General features: G+C 48.7%; 1 protein-coding gene across 4 annotated transcripts in view; it reads right to left on the minus strand.

Annotated features, from left to right (window-relative positions):
• The window catches only part of RBM27 (RNA binding motif protein 27), a 1,859,884-nt gene that overhangs the window by 129,716 nt on the left and 1,708,156 nt on the right, over positions 1-22,012 (minus strand). The window lies entirely within an intron of this gene.

Genomic DNA, 22,012 nt, shown 5'->3' on the forward strand with positions numbered 1-22,012 from the left:
CAGTGGGTCTGATTGGGCTGCCCTGAAAAGTTTCTCAATCCTGGGGTTCACTGACCTGGTGAGGTTAGGATTTAAAAGTGAAGGGTCTATTCTTCTCTGAATAGACTTAAGGATAGGGATGGCCTGAGCAACAGGCCTCCTTTCTCCCTCTAACTCTTCGGCGAAGTCACTCTCCTCTTGAGCACCCTGGGTGTCAATGTGAAAATGTTCTGCCGCTCGGGACAGAACTTCATTCAGGAGAGGTTGATTGTCGACAGGGGAGTCGGTAATCGGGGGTTCTTTCTCTACCGGGGAATCTACTCTGTAGCTCTCAGGGTTTTCCTCTTCCTCTACTTGGTCCGCATCATCCCCATAGTAGCCCGTACCAGTTTGCTCTTCCAACATGCCCAAATCTGGATCCTCACAAAAGGATGTATCCCCTTCATATTGGGAGTAGGGTTGTATATAGAAGGGGTCCGAAGACTGTGTTGGGGCTTCAAACCGGGACTTCGAGTGGGAAGTTTTTGAGGTGTGTGAGGAGGCTGAGACTGCTTCCGCTGTTGTTTTCCCCCTCCCCGTGGGCGGAAGAGTGTTTTCCCTGTTTTTTCGCCCCTTCGGAGCCTTCGGACGCCTGGCGTCGAGGTTCGGGGGTAGTGTCCCTATCTTTAGAACGTGGAGGTAGGGACTCGGGAGCCGCCGTTACGCAGTCTGCGGGCGCCGACTCCTGGAGTGCGGTCTGGGGATGGAAGTCGGCTTCGTCTTCAGACGATCGAACTTCCGTTACCTTGGGGAGCGAGGCACTCTTGGCAACTGTGGATGATTGCCTGGAGTCATGCGGCGATCTAGATCGAGAACGCCCAGAGGACACCGATTCGGACCGTTCTCTATATGCCTCTTTACGAGAACTCGACATGCGCGTCGTGTCTCGGTTGGACTTCATGTGCTTTGTGGAAATGCTTTGGGTAGCGCTTGTGTTACCGGGGGTCTTCCCCATAGCCGCCCTGCCGGACGACCTTCCGAGGTCGGGGACTTGCACTCGGCTGTCTCTTGACGCCACGTTGCCCTCGCCGTCTGAAAGCACGGCGTCGCTGCCATCGCTGAAGGCGCCCTCCGCTGCCATGGCCTCCTGACGCCTGGCGTGGTGGGCCCAACGCTTGATCGAACGGTCCTTAAGTGGTTTTGGTTTAAACCTACTACACGCTCTGCAGTTCGCCTCGGGGTAGTCCTTCGGCAAGCAGAGATTGCACGTGGCGCGTCTGTCAACCCAAGGGTACTTTGTGGTTTCACTTGGGGCAGAATTGGAAAGGGGTACCCTCCATACGCACCTTGTGGCAGCGGGCTGTTAAGTGTAGGAATATATAAGAATGTACCTATATACCAAAAGAGTGTAGAGTATGTCCACCCCCCCACTCTCCCTACTTGCAGGGCCGAGGCCAGAGGCCTTCCGAGGCCCAAATCCGTCATGCAGCTGTCGACGGTAGATTTCTTCTCCGGGCCGGCGTCGAGTGTGAAGTTCGGTGACTCGACATTGGGGTGGAGAATGGGGAAAATAGAACGATATTTTTTTGCAAAAGTATGGCTAAGGCCAGGGAACTCCGCGAAATGCTTCCGACAAGTATGGCGGAAAAAAACAATCTGAGGGTCCTACACGCGTGAGGGATCATGGGTACAGTGGACGCCACACTAGGGATAGTATTACTGGCACGCCCTGTGTCAACGCCCATTTTCGAGTTTCGAAAAACAAACTGTAATGCCCTGCAGCTTCCACTAGATGTCGGCCTATGCACAGCATGTGATCTAAGCAGATTCCACAAGCCTCAGAAACAGGTCTATTCTGTACATATATGATAAGTCACAATTTCTTCTCAACAAGTACAAGGCATACTCAACACTGCCAAGTGAAGCCAAGCTCATCCATCATTCTGATCACATCTCCAGTAAAAAGAAAAAACGTGTTCCTCCACTCAGTCTGTCCCAAACCTATTGTGCCAGATCTACCTTGCCCATTGAAAAGTTTTCAGAGCCCTGCATTATACCATTATATGACGATACCCATATAGGGTTTCTAGTGTATGTATAGACCTCTTGGCCAGTATTCCCCCCATGGGCAATAGATTGAGATGGAAAAGGAGGAATTGGCTCCTTATTCTTGGACAGGGACATTTCTTTAAATAAATTGGCAACAAGCCCAATAGCTTGTCAATCCTAGCATACATGGTTTGAATTTTATAATTCCTGACCATAATAATTGTTCCAATGCAGTCCATCTCCTTTAATCGTTTTTTGATTGATTCCGGATTTTCGTGCATCTCGCTTCTGCCCTTGCCATATTCCTATAGAACAGTATCAGCACTATTTGTCATATCGGTAAGAAATGGTGAATTGTTTGACCTTAGTTCTTTTTCCAAGTTCTCAAAAAGTGTGTTTCTCATTGGATTAAAGATATTTTCCATTAGTGTCAACACTTTCCATGGGAACCAATACGCCAAGGACAGTAGCCCCAGTTCATATCTAATAGATGGTATTGGTGTCCACATTGGCAAATTCAATACCATTTTCCATATGTAGCTCTCAATCTTGACACACAAAATGGTTAGGCTCATTGGGTTAATTTCCACACCATACATTATCTTGGGGACCACTTTACCTACATAATAAATCAGCAGCAGCTTAATTGTGAACCTGCAGTATTTTCAAAAGATCTTCATTTGATAGCTCATTTGATCAATATTATTCAATATTTGACTAATGCTGTCCTCACAAGATGTTCTATCCAATAACTGAAATCCTAGATAGATTGTCTCCCTCTGGGGTGCTATCGTAATATTGTTTACCTGCCAGTTCTATTTTGCTCTGGCCACATTTGGATGAGATAACTGGAAAATCTGGCACTTCTTCTGGTTGATTATCAGTCCATTTGATTTAGCATATTCACTCATTTTTGTTATCAGACGTTGTAAACCTGCAGGGGTGTAATCTATTAGTGCCAAGTCGTCCGCATATGCCAACCAGTTTATTCCCCCCCGCCCCCCCCCCCCTCATCCCCCTAATTTAGGTGATGCCAGGCCGGCATCTTTCATTGCCTGTTAGAAGTCAACCATTAAAAGATTGAATAGACATGGCACAAATATACATCTTTGCCTTGGGCCTTTCTACGTTCTGATAGGTGATGTTAGCACTCCTTCTGAGTTCAATCTCATTCTGATTCAGGTCTTTTGGTGGCTATGCGCTAGTATTGCTAGTAGTGACAAGGGAATTCCCCATGCTTTTAATTTCTTCCATAGGAGTTCCAGATCTACAAGACCGAAGGCTTTCAAAAAATCTATTAGGGCAACAAACACTCTTTCCTGGCATCCTCTACAACCCTTTGCAATTTTATCCTTAATAACAAATTAAACCATTGAGGGTTGTTCCCATCCCCTTTCGGAACCCAGTTTATACTTTTTGCAAGATTTTTTTTTTTCTTTTCACCAATCATTCAGTTTCTCAAGAACTATTGTGGCAAATATCTTGCTGTCTGGGTCCAATAAAGCGATTGGACGGTAATTCAATGGATCTGTCCGTTCACCTTTTTTATGTAATGGCACAATGGTGGATTCTCTCCAAGATGGGAGTGTGCGTTTCCGCAGATTATCCTTAAAGAGCAAATCCAGCAACCCAGCCCATAGTGTTACATTGTTTTTAAGGACCGCATTGGATAAACAAGTAGGACCACACGCATCCGACATAAATGCTTTTAGTCTTTCCATATCTGGTACATCAAATTCCAGTATCCACGGTTCATTGCAATTGGCCATCCATCTGGACCCTTCGGATCCCAAACCGTTAATATTTTTCCAATGTGTAACCCAAAAGTCCTCAGACACACCAGTCGATTGAGTTACACATTGTGGGTGTTCATTTTCATTCAATATGGTCCAGAATTGCCTAGTGTCTTTTTTTAATGTGTACCTCCAACATCCTCTTCCCGGTTTTATTATAAAGTAGTTGTCTATGGCCCCTTAGCCAACGTTTGTAAGCCAACTGGACTTCCTTTTACTTAATCATATAGTTTCCTGTACAATGATTCTGAGTTGCCTCAATTGATAATTCATTCTCCATTTGTTTTAGCCAGAATTCTTTATTGAAGGTGTATCTATGCCAATTGGTTACGTTTATTGTATTGGGAGTCTCCTGGTCCTAGAGAAACTCCTTGAAGCCCTCAACTGAACAATTATCCACCAGGCCCTCCCTACTAACCCGCTCTACATAGTTTAACTTCTGGTTCAATGTACTTCCCTTATACATAACATTTCCGTATATGGTTTCCGGCTGGATTAACAGTCAGGTCTATAGGTCCTCGGGCATCAGAGCAATTTGTCTTCATTGTCAGGTGAGTGACTAACATGTTATGATTGTTCAGGCTAGTCTCTTTCACTTGCGAAATGGTCACAAACATCTAACAGTGGTCTAGGCACTATTGTGAAGTCAACTGTAGAGCGGGATTTCCTAGGTTTCCAGGTACTGGATATTTTTTAATAATAGCAAATACTTTATTCAAAATGTGGAGGTCCCAGATCGTACAGAGATTATCCCATTTTTTTTCCCGATTCAGTCGATCAGACAATTTCATTTGTGACCCATGATTAACACAATCAGTATTAAAGTCTCTGGCTATCATAATAAGAGAATCAGCCTCCATCTGCCACTCACCAACCAAATTGGGATGTGATTAATATATCCATCCAGGGGGTCCAACTGATTATTCCAGTATATATTTATCACCAACAGCTTCCTTCTTATCCCTGCACATACTACCTCCATTTCAACCGCCAAGATACCTTCTATTTCATTCGATAAAATACGGGTCGATGCTATTTTAGAGTTTCCTTTTGCCAGCAATAATCCATACGTTGGTCTACCTTTATTGGGTTTCTTGGCTTCTTGCGGTAATATGGAAAACCCATACTGGCACAATTTAGTGGTAAGCCAAGTTTCCTGGAATGTGATGTCGTACTCATCAAAAATGCGATTCTCCTCCTCAAACCCCAGGAAACAATTGAAGCCTCTCGTGTTCCAGTCTAAGCAGCGCACATTTTCACATGTCGGAGATTAGCCTGAAACGCTCGCAGTAGTTAATTTTTAAATAGCTGTAAAACAGTTGAGGCCAACCCATGATAATTGGTATGGGGTTAGTAGTTGCTTCATTCACATTTGCATTACTTGTGACAGTCCTGTTCACTACACCAGGTTTCACAACCCCCCATTTCACACTGCATCAATCCCAGATTAGGTTCAAATAGCATACTTCTAACCTCCTGACGTTTTTCATACACTACACATCCAAACTTCATAATTTCCGCTATTTCCCGACTTGGGACATCTTATCCATATAAATCTCAAATCTCTGCCTAGTCCACAAGGATGAAGCAGAGGGTTCTGGAGGTGGAAAAGGCTGTTCAGAATTGGGAGATTTAACTGATAAAGCCCTTGTGAGAGGCTGGGGGGATTCAGAGTACTCCTCTCGATGGGAGCAGGGGGGGGGGGGGGGGGAGGGAGAGGGGCCTGTGCTTCTCCACTGCCGAAATAATAGTCGTGAGACGCTCGCATAATTTTAGCAGCTCAATGCAGGGTTTTGACGCGCATGTAGGCGTCATCGCGGATGCAGACTCCGCCGGAGCCTTCGGTGCTAGTGCGCCCTTGGACAACATGTCAGCACATGTGTGCTTTTTTGTGGGTATGCCCTTATGGGAAGGAAGCCCAGTTGCATTCCGAGAAGACAGTTGAAGTGAGGGCGCCGGACCGCGATATTTGGTAGACACCGAAGTTTTTGGTGGGGCTGTTGGCGTTTGGTGCTTCTTCGACGTGCCGTCAAAGAGGCCTTAGGGGTTGTGTGTGTTTGTCTTAGATGGTGCATGTGGTGTGCCTTTGTCGCCGGGGTGTGAACTCCCCATAACAGAACCAGTGCCGAAAGGTCTATGGCTTCCAGGTCGGAGCCATGGCTGCCGCTGGAGTCCTAGTCATCCGAAGCGACGGCGCCAACGGGGTAACAAACTTCAGCCTGCATTGTGTAGGATGCCTACCGCTTTGTCTGCCTGTCCTTTAACATCTTGGGATGAAAGAGTTTGCAGGACTTACAAGAACGCTTGTCATAGTCATGAGGTAAGCACCTATTGCATCTGCGATAGGTGCATTTCCAGGGGAATTTTCTGTTGAATGACGGACACAATGTAAATGGCATCCTCTCCATAGCAGAGGTAGACGACAGCCATAGCAAAGAGGGAAATAGAAGGGAAAAGTAAATGTATTCTCAAAAAGAATCAACCCAGGGCCCCACTCCCCTGTAAGGGCCTTGGTCGGAGGGCCGAGGCCACGGGGTCGACAGACGTTGATCAATGCACCAGTCGCCGAGCAGCAGTGGATGTCTTTGGCGTAGGAGTCCACGAAGTAGTCGTCGAAAAGAAGTAACGAGGACTAGACGGCCATAGGTCATGGGACAAAAGTAATTAATGAGCGATATCAACTCTTACGTGCTCTGCATAAGGCAACCAACTAGTTGGATGGAAAAAAGCAATCTGAGGGACCTCGACACGTGAGGGATTTTGGGTATACTATACGTCACATTAGGGATAGTGTTACAGTCACGCCCATGTCGACGTCCCCTTTCGATCTTTGAAGGAAAGATGCAATACTCTGCTATTACCACTAGATGTCGGACTATATGCACAGCATGTGATTCTAAGCAGATTAACAAGCATCGAAATGACAATATATAGTGGGCACAGCCAAAGATTGTGGCCACTGGTCAGGGTTGTGCTAAAGCCCATGGCTATTGGCTGATTAGTGTATGTAATATCCAGTGGACACAGCTGAAAGCCGTAACCACTGTTGCAGGCCCAAGTCTATAGTTGGTCGCCTGTTAGCGTTTTAAAATATAAAGTGCATATGGGTGAAGACTGGTCAGTGTCCATGACATGATTAATGTGTTCAAATATATATAAAATATATTTGTCCATGCACACTGACTATGACTGAAGGCCCTCCTTAATGCAGGTTACTGTTGTAATGTAATTAGTGATGAGATCTGTAATGTCAATTTTAGGGGTTTTGTTTAGTTACGTTTTTACCTTAACGCCCATGTACATAGGGATGGTATTACAAATACGGCCAGGCGACGTCCCTTTTCGAATTTTGAAAACATAATGCAATACTCTCCACCGACCACTAGATGTCAGCCTATGCACAGCATGTGATTGGAACAAGTTACTTACCTGTAACTGTTGTTCTCCAGCATGGGTTTGGCATGGATTCACATGCTCCTGAATATTCCCCGTCGTCAGGCTGGTAATCCTCAGTAAAGAAAAGAAAATCAGTTTCAGTTTCGTTTCTGCACTGTCTTTCTACTAATAACCAATCACTGGTCTCTGGGTCATACTGCCCCCAGCCAATGACTGCCCTCCACTTAAGCCCCTCCCTCTGGCAGCCATCTTCAGATTTGGTAGCACGTAAAGTGGCAGTAGGACCAAGAAAAGAGCCACAGAGGGGTTGGAGGGAGGGTTTGCATCTGAATAAGTGGTAAGTAACTTGTTTCTTCTCTAGCATGGGGTCTGGCATGGATTCACATGCTCATGAATACACGAATACTTAGCAGCACAAACATGCACAACCACGGGAGGTGGCAAGGCTCAACATTAAGCATTTCAACAACTCAACATTAAGCATCTCTTACCTCCTCACCAGGCTCACCTTCAAGCGAACAGGTTGCGCAGCACTGCCTGGCCGACTCTGGACTTCTCCCTGGAATCCCGGTTGACGTAGTAGAATCTCTTGAAGATGTGTGTCGACCTCCACGAAGCAGCCCTGCATATGTCCAGCAAGGGCACACCAGACAGGAACGCCGTGGTAGCAGCGATCGCTGTGGTCGAATGGGCTTTTAGACGGCCGTGCAACGGTCGGTTTGCCAACCGGTGACAGCGCATGATGCAGCCGGAGAGCCATCTCGAAATGGAATCCTTCGAGAGGGCGTTCCCTTGGTTCAGGTCTAAAGTTCACAAACAGCTGTGATGTCTTCCAAAAACTCTTCATGTGGTCCACGTAGAACTTCAGCGCTCTACCCACATCCAGCGAGTGCAAAGTACTCTCAGCCGGCGACGAAGGCGACGGGAAGAAAATAGGCAGCACCAAGGGCTCGTTGAGATGGAAGTCCAACGAGGTGATGGCCACAAGAAACGCTGTCTTCCACGATAAGAATTTCAACGGTGCCAAATGCAGAGGCTCAAATGGGAGACCCATGAGCCTGGTCAGCACCACGTTGAGCTCCCAAGCCGGAGTCCTCACCGGCGGGAACGAGCCGAACAGTCCTTTCATAAACTCCTTCACTAGGCGGTGGGACCACAGTGACGAACGCCCCGGAGATCTGGTGTAGCGGGAGATAGCCGCCAGATGGATCTTGATGGAGGCATGCGACAGCCCTGCCTTGGCCAGCAATAGCAAGTACGGCAGCACTTGAGGGGCCATAATCCTTAGAGGGTAGATCTTTTGTGCACAGCACCAGACAGAGAACCTCTTCCATTTATGCCCGTAGCACTTAAGAGTCGAGGACGCCCTGGCCTTTGCAAGGACCTCCTTGCAGTCCGCCGGGATATCGTAGCCTCCGAACTCTAGTGCTGCAGGAGCCAGGCCTGCAGGTTCAGCAATCCCGGGTAGTGATGTAGGATGGCGCCTCCTTCCCTGGCGAGATGATCCGCGTCTGTCGGCAGTTTGACTGGGGGGACGCTGACAAGTCCAGAAAGTCCGGGAACCATATCTGCCTCAGCCACGCCGGTGCGATGAGGATCATCCTGCACCGGGACCATCTGAGTTGACTGATGAGTCGCAGAATCAACGGCGGGAACGCATAAAGGAACAGGCCGTCCCAGGAGAAGGAGAATGCATCGCCCATGCTCCCCGGCTGGGGAAACCTGTTGGCGAACCTCTGGCACTCGGTGTTTGTTGCCGTCCCAAATAGATCTATCTGGGGATTGACCTGGCCTGCAGTGACTCGTCCACTGCCTTGCCGAACAGGCTGTTCCCGTCGAAAGGCATGTCCAGTACCCTGGTCTGCACGTCCTGATGGAAATCGGTGGCCTTGAGCCAACCGCGCCGGCGAAGGCAAATGCCGTTGCCCATCTGGCGAAAGCCAGTGTCAGTGATGTCCATGGCCACTGTGATGGCGTGGTTCGAAGCCACCTCGCCTTCCTGCAGGATTTCAAGGGCTTCCGCCCTCTTGTCTGGGAGGAAGTCCAGGAGGGGAGCGATCTTGAACCACAGCTCCCTGTCGTAGCGCACCACGATTGCGATGGCGTTGGCCGCTTTGATGGTCATCGCCGCCAACTTGACGACTCGTCGCCCCATGGCGTCCAGCTTCTTCCCCCTCGCCGTCTGGTGGGAAAGTGGAAGTTGATCCCGTCGCCCCTGCCAATTTCTTCTTGGCCGCTGCGGAGACCACCGAATCCAGGGACTGCTGAGCTCTGAGGCACATCGGGGTGGAATCTGGGACCCGGTACTTCTCATACCAGTCCCTCTTTGCAGGAGCCGTGGACGGGTTCTTGAGTAGCGACAGTCCTTCGTCCCAGATATCGTCTAGTAACAGTACTGAGAGGACGGTCTTCCTCTTGGCCTCCCGTCGTTGGTAGAGGAAACCCTCCTTCTGTTCTTCGGGACAAAGTTGGCAGAGCTCCAATGCTCTGGCAATCATGGCGTGAAAAGAGTCAATTTCGTGGGGAGATTGGGGGTGTGGGAGAGGCCTGGGCAGGAGGTGATGGGAGATTCGTCCCGTCGTCAACATCGCCGTTCCCATCGTCGCCGTCTCCGTACCTGTCTTATCCGTCGTTGGAGGGGAAGGAGGTGAAGGCTGGAAAGGAGGGGGAGGATGGATTCTCCTCTGCTTGTTCGGTGGGCTTCCCGACAGTCCAGGCGCTGCTGGATCGTCTGCTGGGGGGTAAGGGCAACCTTGTCCTTATCTCCGTACACAGGGCCTGGATAGCCATCAAGATTGCTCCTGAGTTGTCCTGTGGCACAGGCATCGGTTGCGACGGGAGCAACGGCTGGGGAGTAGTGTCCTCTGTCTCCTCCACGGTCCGTGGCTCCTCGTCGGCTCCACCGTCGCTTTCTATGTCCGCCTCGTCGGGATCCCTCCCGTAGGACCGGACTTCCTCGAACCTCTTGTCCAGGACCTTTGCGACGCCAGCCAGCTCATCTTCAGAGGTGGTGTCTGTGTCCGTTATGGCTACCGTGCCACTCCCCTCTTTCTCCACCCAGGGTTTCACGGGGGTCTTCTCGATAGGCTGAAAAGATGATTCCCTCTGAGGCGGCTGGGAAACTCTAGGCCCGGAAGTCATCTCCACTGGGGGTAGCCTCCACAGGCTTCGCCAGGGCCGCCACGACTACTTCGATCGAGGTCTTAGCCAGGTGAATCAGGGCCTTTGCGACTGTGGGCGCGCCTGAGGCCTTCACCTTGGGGGGAGGGTCATGGCTTCGCTCCCCCTCAGCTGTCGCCGTCTGGATCGACCGGGGCTTCTCCCGAAGCTTACCCGGGTTCTCGGACTTCCTCTTCACCGAGCCAGAGCGTTGGCTCGTGGTTAATGGCGTCAGTGACTTTGCGCCCTGCCTGGCAGCTAACGAGCTCGAACTATCGGCGCTCCCGGTGCCCACGGACTCGCAGTGCTTTGCCTTTTGTTGGGCCCCCATCGCTAGAGTGCCCTCAAAGGTCTTAGAAGACCGCTCAGACTTCTTCTCACCTGCTGCTGGGCTTTTACCCTCCAGCCATTAAAATCTGAAGATGGCTGCCATCTAGCTAGAGGGCAGTCATTGGCTGGGGGCAGTATGACCCAGAGACCAGCGAATGGTTATTAGTAGAATGACAGTTCAGAAACTGATTTATTTTTCTTTACCAAGAATTCCCAGCCTGACGACGGGGAATATTCATGAGCAGGTGAATCCATGCCAGACCCCCATGCTGGAGAACTAAACAGATCCACAAGCCTCAGAAACACATACACATTCACCATTAGGAAAATAGAATTGCATATGAATCAATAACCAGTGCAATACAGGCAGGTAATCTGATGTAAGGAAAAGAAGGCAGAAAAAAACTCCCTCAATCTTAAATTAGACCAACCCTAAGATGGTATGGGGCCTTTTGCCCAAATGTCACATGTTCCATAGGATAGCTTCTTCAGTTGAGTATTTCAGAATGATGCAGTGGGCTGTGATGTAAAGTATTTAGTAAAGTCCAGGTAGGTGATCAACGCAATCCTAATCACTAGGGTAGGAGTAGGAAAGGATCCTTAAACCGGGGATCCAACACCACATGTCAGAGTGAGTTGGGGTGAGGACTTTACACCCAATGTTACCCTATGGAGCACAGGGGGGACAGAAACAGACATGCTAACTTACAGCCCTGACTCAGATACTCCCAGATAAGACTGCATATCTTCTGGAATCAGTTGGCAACACTATCTTCTGCACTTGGTGCGGTAAGGAATGCCAAGGAATTGCGGATGCAGATGTCACTTTACGTGTTAAGAGTTGGTCGCGTTGCACAGCAAACAGTTCCAGTCAGCTTCTAGAAGATGACCCAAAACAAAGAACGATGTTGAATTCTGCAGTGCAGACCCACTCAGGACACTTTGGGGGATTGAAGGAGTATTCCAACAAAGGTCACCATGGTCAGACGATCGTACAGAAGCATCCCAAGCACAGCTTCCCTTGATGCGAGGGAAGCAGAAAAGGCAGGAGCAGGTGACTTATAGAATAAGCCAAAGTTCTGCCCAGTTACAAGGCTCTGTTCAGAATGGCGACAGGTCCAGCAAGATAGCCCAGGTGAGAAATCGTTAGGCCACCGGTTGGACCTGGGATGTGTCTCAAGTTTGTTCCCACCGGTAATAGGGTCGAAGCACCAAGAAGCGTCTTCTCAGATGAGGTAGAGGAGCAGGGCTTCACTGAGCCAGTCACTGGAGTCGATGCTGGTCAGATGCAGAGGTCGTTCTCGGGCTGCTCTTTTCATTTCAAACGATGATCTGAAGAGTTGCAGATGCCCTCATTTTATCAAAGGTTCAGGCTGGGAGCAAGTCCACCAATGGTAAGGGATCTGCAACATTCAAACAACTCGGAGCTGTTCAAACATGGATAAACACTGGTCATCACATCCATCCAGCAACAGACTTTCAGGGACCAGAGGATGTGGACTGGGACCAGACAGTCCCAGCTTCCTGCTCTGGCCCACATCCACATAGCCCCTTAGCATGCGAAAGCAGAAGCTTCCCCTGGGAAAGGAGTTTCGATGTAAAGCATTTTATGACCGCAGAAGGCAGAAAGAAGGCAAAGAACAATATGGCCATACAACAAGCGTAAACCTAGTGGCACAGCCATTTCAGGGTGCAAGCCACCTTCAGTAGACTTTTGTGGGAAATGCAGAAGTGCACAAGAAAAATATCACGAAAATGGTACCAGATTGTCTTAGGCACATTGACAAAGTATCCAAAAGCCATTATATAAAAAGTTATGAGCATACAAAAGTTCCCTAACTGTACTTCACTGTAAGGTGATGCGCTTTACAAACCCTCAAAAATATGGACACGGTTCAAAACAAGCAAAAATAATGGTGGTCCCATAGGAATAGGGCACTATCCGGAGCAATCAAGATCAAAGTGGACCCGATCAGGCGCAGGCTGCTAAGAACCAGCAGAATGACAGTGATAGATCGTCAATGCGTTCCCCCAGAGGTCCCTGCTAAGGAAGATCCCTGGAGCAGAACAACTTGCATTTCCTGTTCACACTGGAAGCAAAGAGATTCACTTGAGGAGTTCCCCAACGGGAAGAATGCTCCTCTACAAGGACAGCCTAATCAGAGCTCCTACTTATGGGAGGACGAAGTAGGTCTAGTCAAGGCATCCATTGTAATATTCTTCCAACCTACAAGATGACCAGCAGTCAGGAAGACATTGTTCTCCAGAGCCCAGAAGCACAGTTGTGCTGCTTCTCTGCAAAGTGGCAAGGACCAAACCACCACCTTGTTTTAAGAAGTAATGCATGGCCACTGTGCTCTCCGTCAGGAAAAGCATACATTTTTCCCTTTCACAGAAGGGAAGCACACACACAGGTCCAGACAGATCACCCTTAACTCCAGCTAATTGATGTGCGCCTAAGACTCAGAGGAAGATAAAAGTCTGTTCACTGCCAAGACCAACAGATGAGCACCCAAACCTGTCAGGGATGCATCAGTGACCATCATCACCCGGTTGGCGGATTGGGTAGGAAATAGTACCTGTGGCGCTGCTTCTTGAGAGTGCTTCGAGCTAGGACCCCTTTTCTTGGAAGACAAAAAAGAATGATGGGATGAACCGCTTTTGGAATGAGACTTCTTGCGGTGATGTTTCTTTTCCTTACAAGCAGGGGAACAAGTCCTCAGACTGCCGCTCTGTTGAGCAAAACCTCAACCGAGCTCCCTCACTTGTGGACATTTGTGATGGGTTTTCACGTCCTTTGCCAGAGGGCCTTGGAATGCATGGATTACCGCAATCATCATTCTTGTGTATAGTACTTCTCCCTTAGGCAGTAGGGAGAAATCCGGTGGGGATCCTACACTGACATCTGATGGCCGCAAGTTTTAAAACCAGAGAACATAGCGGGGTTGGGCATATTTGAAACTTGACATAACTAAGAGCAAGTTCCTGCAGCAGAGCACACAGAAAAAAGGAACTGAAGTCAAAAGGCACAGCACCTTGATATATATACTGGCCCCAGCATCATATCTGGCACTTGGGCACAGTGTTAAGGAGATGTATCACCTTATGCTTCATTCCCTCTCCTAGCGAGACTCCCCAGCACTTTTTGCCAGAATTCTGGACCTTTTTATTAAATCCTGAATGAGTGGAGCTTTTTTTCCACTTGTTCCTTCTTATGGGCTCTGTTTTTTGGAACTCTATTCTTTGTATTTTACCTGTACTACCTGCCCTTGCACGATCTGAATGACACTTGACCTAGTAGGATCGCTGTCTCTGTCTTTCCTCTGTTCGCCCTCCCTTGCCGCGTCGCGCCTTGAGACAATTGTGTATAGGCGCAATCATAAATGCTGCATCATATTATGGAGTCTATTTTCCTCCATAGCTCTTAAAGGCATCTGCATTTTACTATTGCAGCAGACAGCGCCTTATGGGCAGTGTTGCTGGGGCCCCTTGGGGTACTCCTTTGAGATTCTTTCCTTTATCCTAGATTAACTACAGTTCTTAAGGATAGAGAGATACTTATTATCTCTCCTAAAACTTTATAGTCTGAGAGATTGGCACACACCACCTTAAGTGGAGTGCCAAAGGGATACCTAGTATCGCCCTTCTCTCTACTCCTGTGACTTTTTAGTCACAATCTCCAAATCATGGCTGGTGGCAGTGGATGTGTTCTACCAACTATTGTGTAATTATTGTACCGCAGGCTATGTACATAGCATCGGAAATGCACAATAGGGACACCCAAGGCCTCCTTTCTTTATTCGCCATTACTAGCATGATTGTTCTTTTCTTAGCTCTTCGTCCACCATTCTGGAAGGGGGTAGGGGAGTGTGTGTATTTCGCCTTTGGCAGGAACCCCTGGGTGTCCCTGCCTAGGCTCCAGAGTGTCTGGGCAGGCAGGAAGTGGGGGAGGAATTTCCCAACCCTCTATCCTTTGTCTTCCAGAGTGCCTGAATAGAACCAGCTTCCACTGGGGGTCTGGCTGTCCTGATTGGACAGCCACATGCCCCTTTCTGCAAATTGCTGAGAGAGATTGCAGAGGAGTGTTTGCTGGAACTGTATAAAAAGTTGAGGCTCCTGGAGTGAAAAGCAAGTAGATCATTGGAAGCTGAAGTAACCGAAGAAGATGGCCAGAGACGCCCGCAGACCCTTTGCAACGCTGTGAAATGACCACTGCTGTCCTGACTCTGTTTTCTGTGCGACAGAGGAGCTCTGAAGAGGACTCCTTCCCTTTAGGAGGTGGGAACAACCAGTCCCAAGACGAACTTTGATTTGAGCCATCTCCCGAGGTGCTGAGTTTCCAGAGCTGCAGAACCCCAATACCAGGAGACCTGCTTCCCATTTCGAGCGTATCTTATGTGTGTATGAAGAATAAATACAATTACGGTATTATTTTGTGGGTGCGCTGTATTACCGATAGAACTGTCAAACTACTGTAACAAATGTTTTAGTTCCTTACCTGTAACTGTATTTCTCCAGCATTGGTATCTTTCATAGATTCACATGCCTCAATATTCCCCGTCGTCAGACTGGGAATCCTCGGTGATAAAATAATTATAATTTTTTTTTTTATATACACACATTGTTGCATAGTCATGCATGTACCTAGCCCATTATGGCCTATGAGCCACTCTATTGTGTACTCCCTCCACCTCATTCTGGTCCTTTATAGCCCCAACCAATGAGGTTGCAGGGCTTAAAGCTCTGCCCCTGGCAGCCATCTTCATATTTTGAACCGTAGAGACCACAGTACGATGGATGCTGAGCATAGGAGCAGCCTCTCAGGGGAGGCGGGCAGGCGCATGTGAATCTATGAAAGATACTAATGCTGGAGAAATACAGTTACAGGTAACTAAAACTTCTCCAGCATTGGATATGGGATCTTTCATAGACTCAGATGCTTGAATAGAATACCAAGCAGTTAAAACATGTCCCATCATATACATATATGCATAAATACAGAAAAACATATTTCTGATCAAACCTTTACCATGCAGCAACACAACGGTTACATACTCTGGGAAAGGTGGGAAAAAAGGAGGCTGGTCCTACCTTATGCAAAAAGACGGCGGAGCACTGTCTGTCCAACTGCAGTTTCTTTGTTGGTATCTTCAGCCAGGCAGTAGTGTTTAGTGAACGTGTGCAGAGTGCTCCACATGGCGGCTCTGCACATGTCCTTCAAGGCCACCCCTGCGTGGAATGCTGTTGAAGCCGCCCTCCCTCTGGCGGAGTGCGCTGACGGCGGTCTAGTTAGAGGGTCGCATTTTATCTGATGGCAGTGGGTGATGCAGGATGAAACCCAGCGTGCCAGACTTTGTATACAGATATGCTGTACCTTGGTACGGCCAGAGAAGGCAATTAACAGTCGGTTTGAGGAGCAGAACTCCTTGGTTCTCTTCAAGTAAAACTTCAGAAATCTCGCAACGTTCCAGAGATTGTAATGCTCTTCCTGCTTCAGAAGTGTGATTCTGGAAAAAGGGTGGCAAAACAATGCGTTCAGTGAGTGTCATTTCCGACAGTACCTTGGGAAGGAACTTAGGATGTGGCCTTAAGATGACACGGTCCTTCTGGAACAAAGTAAATGGCGGTTCAGACAACAAAGCTTGCGACTCACTGATCCTTCTGGCTGATGTGATGGCTATCAAAAAGGCTGTTTTCCAAGAAAAGAACTTTACGTCGCATCTGTGTATGGGTTCGAAGGGAGGTTCCATGAGTGCTGTCAAGATGGCATTCAGGCTCCAGTTTGGAACTGGCGTGGGCGTAGGAGGGTAAGTACGCATCAGCCCTTTCAGAAAGACTAACTGCCGGCAAAGAGAGCAAGGATTGGAGTTGTTGTGTACGCCGCTATGGCTGACAGATGGACCTTGATGGAGGACAATGAATGCCCTGTTTTAGCTAGGCACAATAAGTAGGGTAGAACTTGGTCCACCGAAACGGTGAGAGGATCAAGGGCAGCTCTCTCGCACCACTTGGAAAATCGAGTCCATTTCCTGGTGTAGGTGACTCGTGTCGACGGTGCTCACGCGGCTGTGATGATATCCCAACATTCTTATGGTAGCTTAAGATTCATCAGTTTGCGCTGCTCCGGAACCATGTCTTGAGAGATAGGCTCCTCGGGTTGTGGTGGAGGACCTTGCCGTTCTGTTGCTTCAATAAATATTGATGCGCCTTGAGGCGAATCGGGGGCCGCCGGGAGAGATGCTTCAGAGTCGAGTACCAGACTTGCCGCATCCAATCCAGCGCAATTAGGATCATTGAACAATTCTGTTCCTTCAGTCTGCGCAGTACCCTCGCAATGAGGGGAATGGGGGGAAAGGCATAGAGGAACCTTCCTGTCCAAACCACTGAGAAGGCGTCTCCCAGTGATTGATACTCCGGGTACCTCGAGGCAAACCTTTGGCACTTCTTGTTGTCCTTGGTGGCGAAGACGTTGATCTGCGGATTGGCCCCATAAGGCAAAAATCAGCTGGATTTCCTTTTCGTCCAGCTCCCACTCGTGCAACGACATGCATTCCCTACTTAGCTTGTCCGCTAGGACATTGTCCACTCCCGGAAGATGTTCTGCTTTGATCTGCACCCCGTGCTGCAAGGCCCATGCCCATAGCCTTTGGGCTTCTTGCGACAGGATCTCTGACCTCGTGCCTCCCTGCTTGTTTGTGTAGTGCATGGAGTTCGTGTTGTCTGGCTGGACTGCGAGTACCTGTCCAGCTACCACTGGCAGGAAAGCCTTCAGCGCCCACCTTATGGCCCTGAGCTCTAACACATTGATGTGGAGTTGGGACTTTTGCACCGACCAAGTGCCCTTGGTTTGGAGGTCCGCAAGGTGAGCGCCCCAGCCTGATGACGACGCGTGGTACTCAGCAGAAGGGACGATGTCGGTGCTTGAAACGGCATCCCTTGTTGAAGATTCCGCTGAACATTCCACCATCGAAGAGCCTTGTGTAACGTCAATGGAATCTGGAAGACGTCCTCCCAACATCCGAGAGCTTTTTTCCATTGGTGGTCCAGGGCCCCCTGAACCGGTATCATGCGAAGCCTGCAATTTGCTGTGAGGAATATGCACGAGGACATCATGCCCAGAAGGGATTTGTAAGAACGTACCAATGTTGTCTGTTTCTCCAGGAAGCATGAGGTTGAGCGTAGAATCACTGCTACCCTTTCTGCTGATGGTCTCACCCTGGGAATGCTGGTATCGAACTCGGCGCCCAGGAAAAGAGCTGTCCTGCTGGGAACGGGGCAGGACTTGGAGAAACCTAACCCTTTTAGGAGGTTGATCGTCCTTTAAACTGCTGAGCGAGCCCTTGCGGCGGAACATGCTTTTATCAACCAGTCGTCCAAGTATGGAAAGACTTCAGTTCCTGTCCTCCTGAGCTTTGCAGCTACTGGTGCCAAGCACTTTGTGAAAACTCACGGTGCCGATTTTAGCCCGAAAGGGAGCACTCAGAACTGAAAATGAAGCTCTCCCACCGTGAACCTGAGGAACTGTCTGTGAGCTGGATGGATCGGTATATGGAAGTAAGCGTCCTCCAAGTCTAAAGTTGCCAAGAAGTCTTTCTTGTTTAACCACGGAAGCACTCCTTGCAATGCTACGATCTTGAATGTTATGCGTTTGATATATTTGTTGAGCGTCCTCAGGTCCAAGATGGGTCTCCATTGACCGTTTTCTTTTTCTGATGAGGAAGAAGCGGGAGTAGAAACCTTTTCCCCTCTGGGGGTACGGCACCGTTTCTACCGCTGCTTTCTGGAGCAGTTTTTGAACTTCGGACATGACCCGTTTTAACATGTGCACCCTGTGCAAAGATGGGGGCAGGGAAGGAGGTTGGTCTATAAAATTCTAAGGTGTGACCCTCTCTGATCACCTGCAACACCCATTTGTCCGATGTAATTGACTGCCAGTGTTGGAAGAACTGGCTTACCCTTCCCCCCACCGGGGTGTGACGTTGAGGGGACAGAATCGGATAGCCCGTTTTGTTTGCCTTGTGACTTTCCCTTGGCGGAGCCACGCCTGCCTCTATGGGAGTATCTGTTAGAGGATTGATACTTGTTCTCTTGGTACATGCTACCTTGCGCCTTCTGACCATAACAGGAGCGGCCATACCCTCTGTATTCAGAAGATGAGCCCCTAAAGGGGCGAAAAGACAGACGGTCCTTATCCTTGTCCTTTAAAGAACTGATAGCTCGGGCCGTGGCCGTGTCGGATTTGATTCCCTTCAGGTGGTCGTCTATTTTCTTCCCGAAGAGCTCTTGTCCATCAAAGGGCATGTCCAATATCTGCGCTTGGACTTCAGGCCTGAAATTAGTAGCCTTCATCCAGGCCTGCCTTCCGAGTACTGTGCCATGGGCCATCTGTCTGAAGCCTGATTTGGCCACATAAACCGCTGTGTCAATCATATGTCAGAGGTTGCTTCACCATCGGCGATTATCGATCTAGCCTCTTCCTGAAGCTCTGCTGGTAACTGCTTAGCCAATTTGGACATGCGTAGCCAAAGCTCGCGATCATATCTTGCAGTCATGGCCATAATATTACCCGCTCTGTTGTTAAGTGACGCCGAAGCGGATACCTTCCTGCCCATAGCTTCTAGCTTACACCCGTCCTTGTCCAGTGGTGCTGACAGTAGTGAAGCGGGATTGGCAAGCTTCTTCCTAACTGCACCTGTGATAACAGGGTCCGGTTTTGTATGACCTCTCAAGCAAAGTGGCGCAGACTCGGGCGCTTTACATTTCTTCTCTGGTCTGGACACCAGAGCCGGGGTAGACAAGGGCATAGATAAGATCTTGGATCCGGACTCCCAGATGGTGTCGAGGAGAGGAATGGTGGTAATCGTCCTCCTGAGTTTGTCCCTGTGCTCATAAAGCAACGATTTCTTTTCCTGTGATGTAACAAGAATTTTTAACAATTCTGCAGCCTTGCCTATTATGGTGTGGAAAGAAACCAGATCATCCGGAGGTGGAGCATCTCCTGGGGAATCTCTCCTCCTGGGCTTCTCAACGATATACTCGTCCCACTCACTGGCTGCGCCAGGCTCCTGTGTAATTTCACCGACTTCTGGATCAAATTATACTCTAAAAGGATCCTCCTGCCAATCAGAGATTGAAACGGAGGATGGCACCACTGTGGGATCCCTATCCGGAGATCGAGGTCTATGCGATGATGGTCGTGATGAAACCCTTGTCGGTGAAACACTGCGAGTCCTGCTCCTAGACCTTCGAGGAGGCTCAGGTGATCGTGCCCTCTTCTGAGGTCTACTCCTATGAGGTGAACTTCTTGATGTGCCTGGAGTTGGAGACGTCTCTCCGATGGGTTTCCGGTTCTAAGGGATGAGACGGCCTGGTATGCTAACTTTGACGCCTGTAGAACTCATCCATGATCCTCTGTACGGACAACATCAGTATCGGGTCATGGGGATAGTCGGCCTCTTCCGTACAGGGCTGCCAAGGGGGACTGTACTGCTTAGCAGAAGTACAAGGTCGTTCTTTCACCACTTCTGCATCTGAAAATTCCGCCTGGAGAATTACATCAGGAATCTCTGCCATGTCCCCCAAAGGAGAAACTTGTGCTACCATTGGTTCAGCAGTTTCAGCAGCCTCAAGGAAACCGTCCTCAATGACAGGTGTCACCCTTGTGTGAGTGGAAGGCGCCTCAGGCTCCAATTCCTCGGTGCTCGATGGTACTTTCGTCGGCGAAAGTCCCACCGACGGTAGTTCCGTTGACGAACGCGGCTTGGATGGTTTCTCCCCTGTTGACGAGTGTAACGTGGAGTGCTTAGTGGACGAATGGTGTGTTTCCTTCATCGACGACTGTTTCGTGGACGATAAATCCGATGACCCGGATCTTATCGTAGATGATGTCTTATGTGTAATCGTCGTCGATAAGGGTGTTGTCGACGGTGTGGCCGACGACGGGCCTTTATCTTTCACATCGCTCGTGGACGGTTTCCCTGTCGACGAATGCCCCCCACCTCGGCTTTTTGCAAACTCCTCCTTACCCTTAGAGGTAGATTTGGCTGATGAATGTGACTTTATTTGGCTCGAGGAGTCCAGTGGAGGTAGAAAGGGTATTAACTCCAGCTTCCTCTTGGCCATGGGAGAGGAACTCCTTTCCACTGAAGAGGACCTTCTCTTCGAAGTTTGCCTCTCAGATGGAATGCTGGATTGGACAGGAGCTGTTCTGACTCTTCGTCCGAAGATTGATCCCTGGCTTCCAGATGTAAAAGAAGTCTTCTGTGCCTGTCCTGAAGAGTCTTGTTGGAAAAAGATTTGCAAATATCGCATTTCTGAATGTCATGCGGATACAAGCAGTAAATGCAATGTTTATGGGGGTCCTTCATGTAGACGAACTTCTTCTTGCACCTCGTGCAGTCCCTGATCAGGGAAGGCTTCTTAACAGCCTGAGAAGCAGCCATTCTGAAGAGAAGGTTTACACAATGATTTTGAGTCAAAAACAAGATATATTTGTCTCATAAAAACCTGAGACCAAAGCCCCTAAACAGGGGAACAAAGTGGAATAGATTAGAAAAATATATTCCACACAAAAAGTAGAAAAAGAATTGAGAGCTTGAGGATTCCCTATGTCTGTTAGACTGCAGTGAAAAATCTGAAGATGGCTGCCGGGGGCGGTGCTTAAGCCCTGCCACCTCATTGGTTGGGGCTATAAACGACCAAAATGAGGTGGAGGGACTACACAATAGAGTGGTTCATAGGCCATAATGGGCTAGGTACATGCATGACTATGTAACAATGTGTGTGTATATAAAAACATTTTAATAATTAGCCATAAGCTAGTACAGACTGATACTAAGAGTTGGGGATCTACAAACCACTGGGATAGCTTACTAAAGCTTACTAAAGTCTTACCTCCAAATAGGACTTTAGGAAAACTCCCCTAACACACAAAGGCGTAGGGTGGAGTCGAATCGGAACCTCGCTGTGCCCCCTTGGTGGCAGAAAGGTTTCTGGAGACCAACTGCTCTGCAAAAAGATTATTATAAAGGAAGAATCATGGGGAGGAAGAAATCCATTAGAAACTCATTTCTTAGATACAACATAAGGCATTTGCTGGAAACTGGAGATCTCTCCTCCTCTTATCTCCCGACTACCTACATTCCACTCTCGTAACCTTGGTGTCATCTTTGACCCATCACACAACTTCTTGCTCTTCATTTCCAAATCTGCCAGTGCAGCCAGTGTCAACCTCCTCAATATCAAAAAAATCCATCATCTTCCTTTTCAATATGTGAAGGCATCATGAAGTAAGTCTCAGACAACAGATTCAATGTTCAAAACAAACT

Source organism: Ambystoma mexicanum, chromosome 3p (assembly GCF_040938575.1).
Source record: "Ambystoma mexicanum isolate Mex_15411 chromosome 3p, UKY_AmexF1_1, whole genome shotgun sequence".
NCBI lineage: Eukaryota > Metazoa > Chordata > Amphibia > Caudata > Ambystomatidae > Ambystoma > Ambystoma mexicanum.